Genomic DNA, 12383 nt, shown 5'->3' with positions numbered 1-12383 from the left:
ACATGGTTGGGGTATTTGTTTATTGTTTGTTTGTTTTTGTTTTATGTTTGTTTTGGTTTGGGGCCACACTCAGTACTGATCAGGGGTTATTTCTGATTCTACACTCAGGGAAAATCCTAGTAGACTTAAGGAGACTCTGTGGAATACTGGGGACCCAACCCCAGTCAGTTGCATGCTAGGCAAATGCCTTCCCTACTGTGCTATCACTCCAACCCTATTTATATGATAGGCAACAAACACAATTATTATTACATCTAACAATATTTTACTTCAAAAATTGTTGCAACCCTAAATTTTACCCATATTCTATAAAAAATAAATCTGAGATTTAGATGATGTGCAATAATTTTCTCAAAGTCAAAGAGCTGCTAATAGATTAGATGGTTTGAGTCAAATATCTATTCCTGTTATCTGGCTGACCTAATCATTCTTTTGTCCCTGTAAGTCTTGCTTATACTTATATTCAATGTCTCCTTTTGGTCTGATTTATGCAGCTTTGTGAATTTAAACTCAAGAGTTTAATTTTTTTTTTTTTTGTTTTTGATTTTTAGGGCCACACCTGGTGGTGGCACTCAGGGATTTTTCCTTGTTCTGCACTCAGAAATTGCTCCTGGTTTGGGGGACCATATGGAATGCAGGGGATAGAATCCGCATTTGTCCTGGGATTAGCCACATGAAAGGCAAATGCCCCACCACTGTGTTACAACTCAGGCCCTGTGAGTTTAAATATCTTAGGTGCCTAAAAAATAGTTTAGGTATTAAGAGTAATGACTTGAAATTTGATCCCTGACAACATATGGTCATGCCCTTACCTACACCCCAGAACCTGTCAGCATGGCTTCAGTCATCCTCAATAATGCAAAGCCAGAGCCTCACCTCATTCTCTGGCCCTTGCATTGAATTTCCATGTAGACAGGTTGATTTAGTGAGAATTACCAGGAGATCTCCCAAGCCTCCTGAGGCCTTCCTTCCACCAAAAATAAATAAATATATAAATAAATAAAAGTAAAATTGGCATATGTCAGCTTTCCTTTTAATCTAAATTTCTCCATATTCTTCACTTACACTGACTGCTGTGTTAATGACAGTTGGCAAACTTCTCCAGCTCCTCCCAATTTTTATGAAAACTGTGCATCACTGAGATCTCTGTTGAAGGAAATCATGAGTACCAAAGGTTTAACTTTTTAGTCACAGAGAATTTCTCCCTCTTTTACTTAGTAGTCTTTGTCATTTAAAAGCTGCGATGTCCATGAGTGAATGAATTAGTTGCGAGCTTCTGACACTTAGAAATGAGATAACCAAGGGCAGAGTGAGGTCTTAGCAGTCCTGGGGCACAAACCTCTCACCCTAGAAGAAAGAGAAATTGACTAATTAAAACCATCCCCTGAGAGTTTTCCTGAGCTTGGACTTGGTGCTCTGAGTAGAGTAGTTGTGCTTTAGGGGAAGCAAATTCAGCTGTGGTTTAATCCAGAAGAAAAAAATAATAATAAAATCTTAGGCTGCCAAGCTTATAATTGAAATAAAATTTAAGAGGTTGGGGTGGAAAAAGACTTCATGGCTCAAAGTCATGCTCAGAGGGAATCAATCATTTCCTATTCTAAGATACGTCTTATTTCTTGACCTATATTTATCTGGTCAACTAATTAACAAGGAGTTTCATTCTGGCAATTTAAATATTTAAATCAGTCCAACTACTTGCATCTTCTGTGTGTCCTGAAAGGAAGTTTCTAGTGGTTCTGTCCTTTTGAAAACCCTAATTAGAGTTGCTTTATGACAGGAAACACAGGGAGATAATTCACAATTATAGAAAACAAAAATCCTTACTGCCCAGCCCACTCACAAGCCATATTTCCTACCACCAGTGCCCTAGGCTAAAACAGGCCTCAGGGAGGTCTGCATGATTGCTAAGCAGTGAAGCTTCCCAATTGTGACCAGCAGAAAACAAAATAAAACTGGAATGGGAATAATTGGGAGGGGCCCATGACTTGTCCAAGAAGAGAAATAAAACTACAGGAAAACAACAAGACTACTTACACTGGTTTAGCAGGCAGGAGCTGGCCCAAGAATAAAGCGGAGCAGAGCCTCTGAGTTCCTTAGACAAGCAAAAATTCTAAAGACAATTACAATTAAGTGGGCATTCATAACTGCACAACTCACCTCGAAGGAGTCCTGAAGCATTCCTTGTAAACAAACTAATAGGCAGACAAATTGGCTATACAAGAACTATCTCCCTGGAAAGATGCAGAAGCTTCATTTATTTGATGCTCAGGCACTTTGCTGTCCCAGCGATCTCTTGCTAGCCTTTTCCATTTTTATTGTTGTGATTCTGAGAATTCTGGCCTCTCTGTGATTTATGTCCTGTAGTTTCACAACATGGATGTATGGATGTGACTCATATGTCCCAAATGAGATACCAGTGAAAATGAAATGGGTTGAGTATAGAGCTCTCTGAAGAGTCCCAGCCAGTTTGGAAGAACATGGAGAAAAGGACAACTTTTATAAATTCTTGGTTATGGATGAGGAAACAAGCCAAGAGGTGGAGAATAATATATGCTGGATGCCACTAGGAAATGATAAGAGTGAAAGTTTAAACTCGGCAATACAAATTTAAAGTATCTTTTCTAAGCCGGATAGATAGTACAGAAATTATGTAGAATGCCTTGTACTTAACTGACCCTGATAGATTGCCCTCCAATGTACTGGCCGGAATAAGGACTGAGTTCAGAACTAGTAGTAAGACCTGAGCACTGTGGATGAGTCCAAAAATTCTCTGCAAACAAACAAAAATCAAAAACCAAAACCAATAAAGCAATCAAGAAATAATTTTCTTCACATATACCATACATTGAAAGAGTTTGGGATTCATATGAATACACACACACAAGCACACACACACACACACACACACACACACACACACACACACACACACACACATATATATATATAAAACATAGGTATATTAATTTCTCATCCTTTATGAGATAACAATACATAAAAAAATTAAAGAATTTTAGTAGAAAAGTAAAGGGATATTATTTTCTGGTACCAAAAGGGGATATATGTGTGTGTGTGTATATATATATATATATATATATATATATATATATATATGTATATATATATATATGAATATCTAAATTATATTTCCTGAAGCTGGTCACATTTCTAATCTTAGAATTCTTTCCATTATTTATTTACAATATTTACAAAAATTAATCTTTATTTTATTTACTATCTTTCATGGTCTATCTTCTACTTGCCAAAATCATCAGTTTAGAAATAGTCCAAATTTATCCATCATGTCTTACTTCATCACTTCACCTCTGTATCATAAATACAACTCTAATCAACAGGAATAAAACAAAATCCACCATAGTGATACGAACAGTAACAGAATGAATTCGGAACGACATATTGGCTGAAGAGTTTACTGACTGCATAGCACTTTTCTCAACTCTTAGTACATCTGTCTCATGGCTCTATCTAGAATAGACTTGATAGTTCCTATTTCAGATGTGCTCTATGAGATTTAAATGAAATCACACCTAGCACACTCACTGCTAGAAGCAAATTCTGGGCTATTAACCAGCATTTATTACTCTCTTATATTTTTATTATATATTATGCAATCTAGCAATTTAACTCAAAACTTAGATTTATACTTTAAAATTCAATTTCTATTTTAATAACTAAATGTGTGATATAAAATTTTTGATTCCTATTTTGAATAACTAAATACATAATAGAAATATGAAGTAGGTCATCTGATTTCATAAATCTTTTCTGACTATATTCTTTACATTCTTGTTTTAAACCACAATTGTTCATGTCTAATATCTGATAAACACTGTGTCATTAGAGTTATTCATATTTAGTTCATTAGCAAATTTTTAGGATCAATAAAATGATCTGGCCTGTCTAATTCAGGAATGTTTTTAAAAAAGTAGTTTTACTCATTGCACATGAGAGTTTATCATTTTTAAATAATGTTGGCTATTCTGCTAATTTGTATCTCACAACATATATATGGTTGTCTTTGTGCACATATACATAGTGCTTTTATAGAAGATATTTGAACACTGGTATTACCCAGATGCATTTGTGGTAACTACATGCAATAGTTTTAAAAATAAGGGGGAAAGTGCAAAATTAAGTTTCTATTAAATGATAGTAACTGCTAAAGAGTCACCATTTTGTTCTCCCATCAAAACCAAATGAAAGAGTGTGTCTGTGACCCATATTCCAGATTGGATATTGTGATATTGTGAGATATGATATTTAATTTTACTAATTTTAAGTTTTATTCTTGAAATATAAGTCAACAGTTTCATAAGCTCATTTATCAGATTAACTACTTTCAGATAACTGTTTAGGACTTGGTGAATTAGCTTTTTTTTTGGGGGGGGGGGGGTAAGTCACAGCCAGAGCTGTGCACTCAGAAATTGCTCCTGGTTTGGGAACATATGAGAGCCAGGGATCGAACTGAGGTTTGTCGTGGATCGGTTGCGTGCAAGGCAAATGCCTAATGCTGAGCTATCGCTCCAGCCTCAGCATATATTTTCTTAACAATTTGTGACATATGTTGCAGAAATTTGACATGTTTTTTATTCTTTATTTTCATGGGATGGGATTTTTCTCTCCTTTTATTTTAAAAGTAATTCTATTTCAATTTTGTTTCCGTCATCATACTTTTTAACTAAAAATTTTAAATTTTAATTTAAAACCATTTTGTATTAAATGACATTCTTCATTTTGATAGATTAAATATATGCTAGAACACATTCAAGTCATATATAACTAATATATCTTAATTAAATAATATGCAACCATGTGCAACTTTCATGGGAGTCCCCCGACCCGCGGGGGTGTGGAAATGAAAGTTGCTAGTTATTAGTGGGTTCACTCGAGCAGAACCGACCTGTAAAGAAGAACTAGAGAGATTAGTAAAAGAAGCCTTCAAGACAACACATGCTGTTCAAAAAGGGAAGTTTATTGTTGGGGGATCAGCTTTTAAGGGCTGAAACATGTCAGGGGTGTTACAAATTTTACACCAATCACAGTTACAAGCATTCATTAGCATAAATTGGGGCAGGTAGTAGGGAGGGGCAGAGGTAGACCTGAGCACGTTTTACTAAAAGGCATAAGATTCAAACAAAGTTCTTAATAATGTTTGCTAACACAAAGGCAAACTCTATATTTTTCTTTCTGGCTGGATATATTGGGCTGCTCTGAATTACTTTATTTTTGTCTATTTCCTTTGTTCTCAAGGCATGGGCCTTTTGGTCACGTGGGTGGCCAGATTAGGAATTACTGAGGTGTCCTATGTTCCAGGTTTCATCAGCTAGGCTCCCCACAGTTCCCCCTTTACTGTAATAATAAAAGAAGAAGAGCAAAGTGGGTGGAGTCACCTGTCTTAGGTTATTTGGTGGGCTTCCAGTTCTGGACATGGCAACAAGAGACCAAATTAAAAGTTTTTGCGCGCAAAATATTAGGAATGCCATGTTTGCACCCAGACACTGGCACCAAACTATTCCCCGTCATGGGCATCTCCACAGCCAGGAGCAGAGCAAGCAGGGGCGTTTAGCCAGATACTCAAAACTCCTTAAAGCTCAGAGGTATATCCAAGGCTTCAAGTTCTTCGGGGTGCATTTAGGAGAGCCACTGATATTGGACCTATACTGAACATTAGGGCAATCTCAGTAACCGGATTTTTAACAAACTTGTGAGGCGACAGAATGCCTTGGGGCCAAAGGAAAAATTAGCAAAAAGCCAATGAAAGGACCGAATTAGGTAGCAGCTTAGACAGCCAGGATGAGGTAGAGGACCAATTTTTATATCAGGACTCATCTTAATCCCTGTTTATTTCTATCCTCTAGACTTTCTACCATAAGTCTAATGCTATCTCTAGCTAAGTCAAGTTTATTTTAAAAAGCAACATTTTATTCTAAGGATGACACAAATTTCCCCCTCCCTCAAAAAAGGTTAATTTTAAACCACGGCAGTTTTTCTGCTCTAATACTGCTAGGGATTGAACAGTTAAGTAGTGTAAACTTTTTCTAAGTTTGTAAACATTTTTAACAACAGTTATGAGGCATTAACAGATTTTAGAGTATGAACCAATGAATAGATTTTTGTGCTTACACCAGTAACACCCAGGCCTTTCAATAAGGCTGGGGTGGAGGCAATGTTTTTATACTGCAGCGGGAGAGAGACAAAGTTATATTTAAGAGGTAATAAGGCAATTTTTGATTTAACAGTTAATTTTGGCATTAAAACAACCAAAACACAGTAGTTCTAGGACTAAAGAAACAAATGTAAAACAATGGGGGAGATAAACCAGTGAAAACAGGCAAGAAACGTTGCATATTTTATGTTGTGAGATTAAGATCTAATTTTTTGTGTACCCAGTTTTATTTATAGCACTTCATTTCATTTGAAAAACTTATTTATAAATATGTCAGTTTTAATCATTATATTTAATGAAATAACTAAATAAATAATAGGTATTTTCCTTACTCACATGTTTCAAAATTTTATTCACTTTCATTAAATATTTTAAAGTACTATATCTTAATTTTTACTTCAGATTTTGATGAAAGAGTATGCTTTTTAATTTTATTGAGAAAAAAATAAGACATGATATACAAGTAAAATTTCATTATAAATATGTCATTTTCCATAATAACTAAAGTAATAAAATTTTTAAAGAATAACTGAATGAATAAATGAGAAGATTCATTAAGTATTTATGAGAGTCATTGCATAGGATTCACACATTTATGTAAATTTAATTAAAGATAAGCAAAAATTGTTCATCCCTACTGACTAAATTTCTCATACACCAACATTTATATGATGAAATACTCACCCTCTATGTGAATGCGACAGTATTTGAATATAAAGTTTATGACAAGAAAATTAAACCATTATTTTGCGGTGGGTCACTATCTGGCAATGCTCCTGATTGTGAACTCAAGAATTATTCCAGAAGGTATTCAAGGGGCCATATGGGATGCTTTGGATGAAGGCCTCATGTCAGTTGCATTCAAGAAAGGTATACTGCATGCAATACCATTCTCTGGCCCAAGGATTTACAAGAATTCTATCAGAAGCATTGATATCTTAGAGCTTTTTATTTTTTTTTATAAAAACAAACTAGAGAACACTTCTCTTGTTATCACAACTATTTTTGCCAAGAAAGCATCACTCTGTGAGCAGAGTGAAAAATGTTTTTATTATTAAGGTATTTTTAAATTTCAATTTAAAATTATCCATTTCATGAATCAATTGAACAGACATGTCTTGTCTTTACATTTTGTCTAAAGAGATTATTTACATAGAAGTAGAAGGAACAAAAATAACTAACCTAGTGTCTTCATCAAAGAGTAATGCAGAAAAGCAGTTGTAGAATTTTAAATCAATATATTATTTGACCCTGGGGGGAGGGGGTGAGAAATTCCTCCCTATGCATCCAAAAACTACAGAGGCTCGACTGGGCTCAGAACACTCCGCATGCCAGGATTTCTGGTGCCTTTGCCTGGTATATTGGGGGCTTTGGGCAGGACAGCTAGCCATAGGCCCCCTGGGCTGACCACATAGTCCAGGGGAACAAGATACCCCCCACACCAGGCGGGTCTTCAGGGCCACGCCTGGTTAATCGGGCCCTGGGGGGTGGGGGTGAGAAATTCCTCCCTATGCATCCAAAAACTACAGAACCGCGCGGGGGCATGAGGGGCTCATGCCCCTGCGCGTACTTCATTTATTGAGAGTATGTTTGCATATCTAGAATGTTCATTTTTTATTCTGCCCTTTCACACAACCCTACAAAGCTCTTTTTTTACTCCTTAACTCTCTAACCCCTCAAACGTCACTAACCTACATTACTCTTTTTAACTTCAGTTGTGTACAATCCTAATCACAGACCAAAGCCGTGCATTGTGTGTAACAACCCCAAACTGTTTCAAGACACATAAAATGGACACATATTTCTTTAGAATATTTTGTGTTTTTTCTCTGACAACTATAATTCTTACTAAATGTTATCTTATACAACGACGATTCTAACCACTTTTTATCTTTTCTTTTTGAGATGTTTAACAAGGAATTTTGGTGAAAGAGTCCCCCAGTTTAATGCTTATGATTGAACCATATCATGGGAATTGTTGGAATTATTCCTATGGCCCCCATATGCGCCAATAACACCACGTGGCATTGCTCCTTTTTTGCATAGGCACATTAAAATGGAAAAATACTATACATACAAATAAGATCCTATCTAATAGAGATTGGAACACACAAATCTTGTAGTGCAAGGGGACCTTACACCCTGAACATTGACCTGGCACAGACCTCAGAAGAAAGGGCATTTTCCATTCACCCCTGAACCAGGGAAGCTATCCACGAAACATCCAGGCTTGTCTATAACATCACCTGGAAGTAATCATCTATCACGGAAGACCCTACACTGCTCAGACATCGACCTGCTCAAAAGAGACTTCCCTTAACACTGAGAAGACTTAACAACCACAACGACCTGCTTACAGGACAGGGCTCCTTGCATTGCCCTTTGATTGTGAGGTGAAACGAGAGGACGCTCCACATCCTGACTTCAATGTAGGATATGCAGATTCCAGTATCTTTAATACAGAAACATGATACCAACAACAGAGACTGTGTGAAAAATAAAAGTGTATTGGCACTACAGATAATGACCTAAATTGGACAAACTAGTTTGCCTGGAGCCTAGAGTTGGTCTTATGCCAGGAAACTTCAGGGGTTGGGTCTCTTTGTATTTAGGCCAAGGTTATTTCTTTCCATGTCCCTCATATTTTGATGGGCCTATGCAAACAACAATTGCCACTTTAACACCATTTTTACTGTGCTCCTTTGACTCTAATCCTTAAAAAGAACCCACTTAAAATTTGAGGTTAACAAGCTAATATGCATGTATATGGAAATGTAAAAAAATACTATGCCTGTAATGTTTAAGGAGTTACATAAGTTTTATGGCTTTAGATTGCCATGTGTGCTGTTAAGAAATATTATAATGTGTTACAATCTGGGGACTTGAGGGACAAAGTAATTGTACATGGATTCTGTCTTATTTATCTTAATGTTCTTTGGCTGAAATTTCAAAGTTAAGATATCAGCAAGGGGACTTCTGATAATTATGTTATGGGTGATTGTCCTTCCACTGTAACTTTACCTTGTCCTCTTTCTTTGCATCCTTGTTCTCATAATTAAAAATTTAAAAAAAATTAAAAAAATATTATTTGAGCACCAGTTCCATATGTGATCCTGTTAATATCCATTTATCTTCTGCTTGCTTAATATTAAGGAAACACTCTGTGAACTAATAACAAATAAATAAAAAACAGAAAATTAAAATATTATCTTGTTAATATAAATGATCAGGAAATTATTCAAATACTAATACCTGTAGTTTAACATTAAATATAAGCAAAATTATTCATGAAAATGGACATGTAAAATATACACCCCTTTCAGATTAAGTTTCACAAAATGTTACAGATTCCCCAAGTAACCAATATCTAAAACTAACTTACCTTTTCTCTCTTGAATTTCTTTCTTTTATGATCATTAATTACAGAAAACTTTATTTTTTTTTAAATTTATAATGTATAAACTAATAGGCTACATTTTTCTTGGTATTCTCTCTGATTGCTTTAGCAAGTCACCAATATATTTCTTTTAATCAAGCCTTTGATGAGTGCTTTCATTCCATGTGTTTTTGAGGCTAACATTATTTTATCCATTTGTGTGATGATAGGAATTTAGATTATTTCCATTTGAGACATAAGGAGATGTGGCATTGATGATGGGAATGTTGAGCTGGTGAATGGGAGTGTTCTTTTTTTGACTGAAACCCAACTACAATCATGCTTGTAATCAGGGTTTTTAAATACATATTATTTAAAAAAATAAAGCTGCTATAGACAATTATTATGTATATTTCTTATAAATGTATAATGAATACATTTAAAAGTGTATACCTTACTTATGCTCTTACACTTTAAAAGTGTTTAAAACACTTTAAAGTGTTTAAAAGTATATAGCTCAGCATTAGCTCAGCAGTTAAGGCTTCTGTCTTGCTCGTCGCTGACCAGGGTTCAATGCCCATCATCTCATATGTCTCCTGAGCCTGCCAGGAGTAACTTTTGAGTGCAGAGCCAGAGGTAAATTCTGAGATCTGCAGGAGGTGCCTACCAAAAAGTACATACTTTACTTATACCTTAAAAGTTTATAAGAAAAACTTTAAAAATGCCAAACAGTAAAATAGTTGATTATTCTATATACTTCTTACAATTTTATTTAGAAATTTTAATTTTTTTTCCACACTCTTACTAGTATTTGGTATTCTTTCTTTTAAATTTTGGGGCTTTACTGATTTTTTACTTTGATTTTTTAATGGTCATAGCAATGAAAATAATTTAAATCCTCTTATCTGTGTAAGAACATAATGAAATGATAAGAGAATAATGTAAGAGCAGGGAAAGATGAATGGATTAGTTTGCTTTATTTTTGTTTGACAATATGATTATCTTTTGTTTATTTCATTTGGTAAAGCAAGAAAGTCTTTTCTATTCTTCAGAAATCACAATGTAAAAGAAAGGAAACATTATATATTTGACACCACTTAGTACAACTATTGTGTGCTTTGAATACAAGAAATCATTTTGACAGAACAAATTTTTAATCTTAGTACTGAGAAACATTATATTTCTGTGATAAATTATATATTTAAAGTTTTAACTTACCTTGTCTAAAAATATTTTTAGAATTATATATATAAAACCACCTTCTCCTATGGAATATTTATAATGCTTTAAAGAAGAAATTACTCACAGCAATAGTTCAATTAGTTAATCAACTATTAAAATTTATTGTAGAGCAATTGCCTTATTTAATATTGATTATTTTATATTAAAGTAAATATTGTTGTAAGCAGATAGGAAAATGGAACCTAGAAATACACTTCTGGGAAATAATAAAACTTAACCTGAAGTTGCTCAAGATTATGAAAACCCTTTAAATTGCAAATCCTAAACTCTTGGAAGGAGGGAATATGAGGCACCACAGAAACTCTCCTCAGCAAGGCAAGACACTTCCTCAAATGATGGTGGACAAAGTGAATCCAATTGAGAGGTAGAAACTCTCTTGAGTAAAACTACTCAGTTCTCCATTTTATAGAGCCATCACCAACTATTTTATTACATTTCTATAATTCTGCCAAGAGCAAAGCAATAATGATTAAAATCTAAGGGGTTTCTTCACACACACACACACACACACACACACACACACACACACATATACAACTATTTAATTTCTTTGAAATTTGATGCTTTGCATAGAAAAATATAACATGAAAAATTCCAGCATTGCTTCTGAAGTTTATCAGTATGTACATAGACATGTAGATGTGTGTGCAAATAGATATATAATATATACATTAACTAGTATACAGGTAGACAAATGTATGATAAAAACCATAAAATCCCCATGTGTATTATCCAACATATAAGATCTTTTGTTTAATTCTCAGTGGACATTGGCTGCTCTCTTATAAATTCAAAAAATTCAGACATTTCTGGTAATAGCTTCTGATATTTCAAACACAGGTTTACCCTACATCCAAAGCCAATTACCATATCCAGAAAGCTTGAGCTTCTGGTTGGCAGGATATGTAGTGAAGCTTTTTATACCTTGCCTCATGTTTGAGTTTATATTCATGTTAAATTGGGATAAAAACTAAGAACCACTTTGTTAGTACTACCATATTATGATTAAAAATAAACAAAACTACTAGATGAAGAGAAACATAGCATGAAGTCGAGAGGGCCCGAAAGGTCTAAGAATTTCTCAGGTGTGTATGTTGATATCACCTGGAAAGCCATTGACATTGTAGGTTCAGAGATTTTAGGTATATTAAAACTTTTTATTTTCAATAAAAATATCTTTATTTAAGCACCCCGAATACAAACATGATTGTAGTTGGGTTTCAATCGTGAAATGAACACCCGCCTTCACCAGTGCAGCATTCCCATCACCAATGTCCCCAATATCACCCCCAAACGGTATTTGAGACAGGCATTCTACTTCTCTCACTCATTAACTTTGTCACCAGTTGTCAGTATAGTTATTTCTCTAACTGCACTCTCCACTCTTTGTGGTGAGCTTCATATCATGAGCTGGTCTTTCCAGCCCTCATCTTTATAGTCTCTGGGCATTATTACCATAATGTCTTTTAACATTCAAGATACCCTTCAACAGATGAATGTCTAAAGAAACTGTGGTACATATACACACTGCAATATTATGCAGCTGTCAGGAGAGATGAAATTATGAAATTTTCCTAT

The sequence above is a fragment of the Suncus etruscus genome, chromosome 2 (assembly GCF_024139225.1).
Source record: "Suncus etruscus isolate mSunEtr1 chromosome 2, mSunEtr1.pri.cur, whole genome shotgun sequence".
Classification (NCBI taxonomy): domain Eukaryota; kingdom Metazoa; phylum Chordata; class Mammalia; order Eulipotyphla; family Soricidae; genus Suncus; species Suncus etruscus.
Note: the sequence above shows the minus strand (reverse complement) of the source record.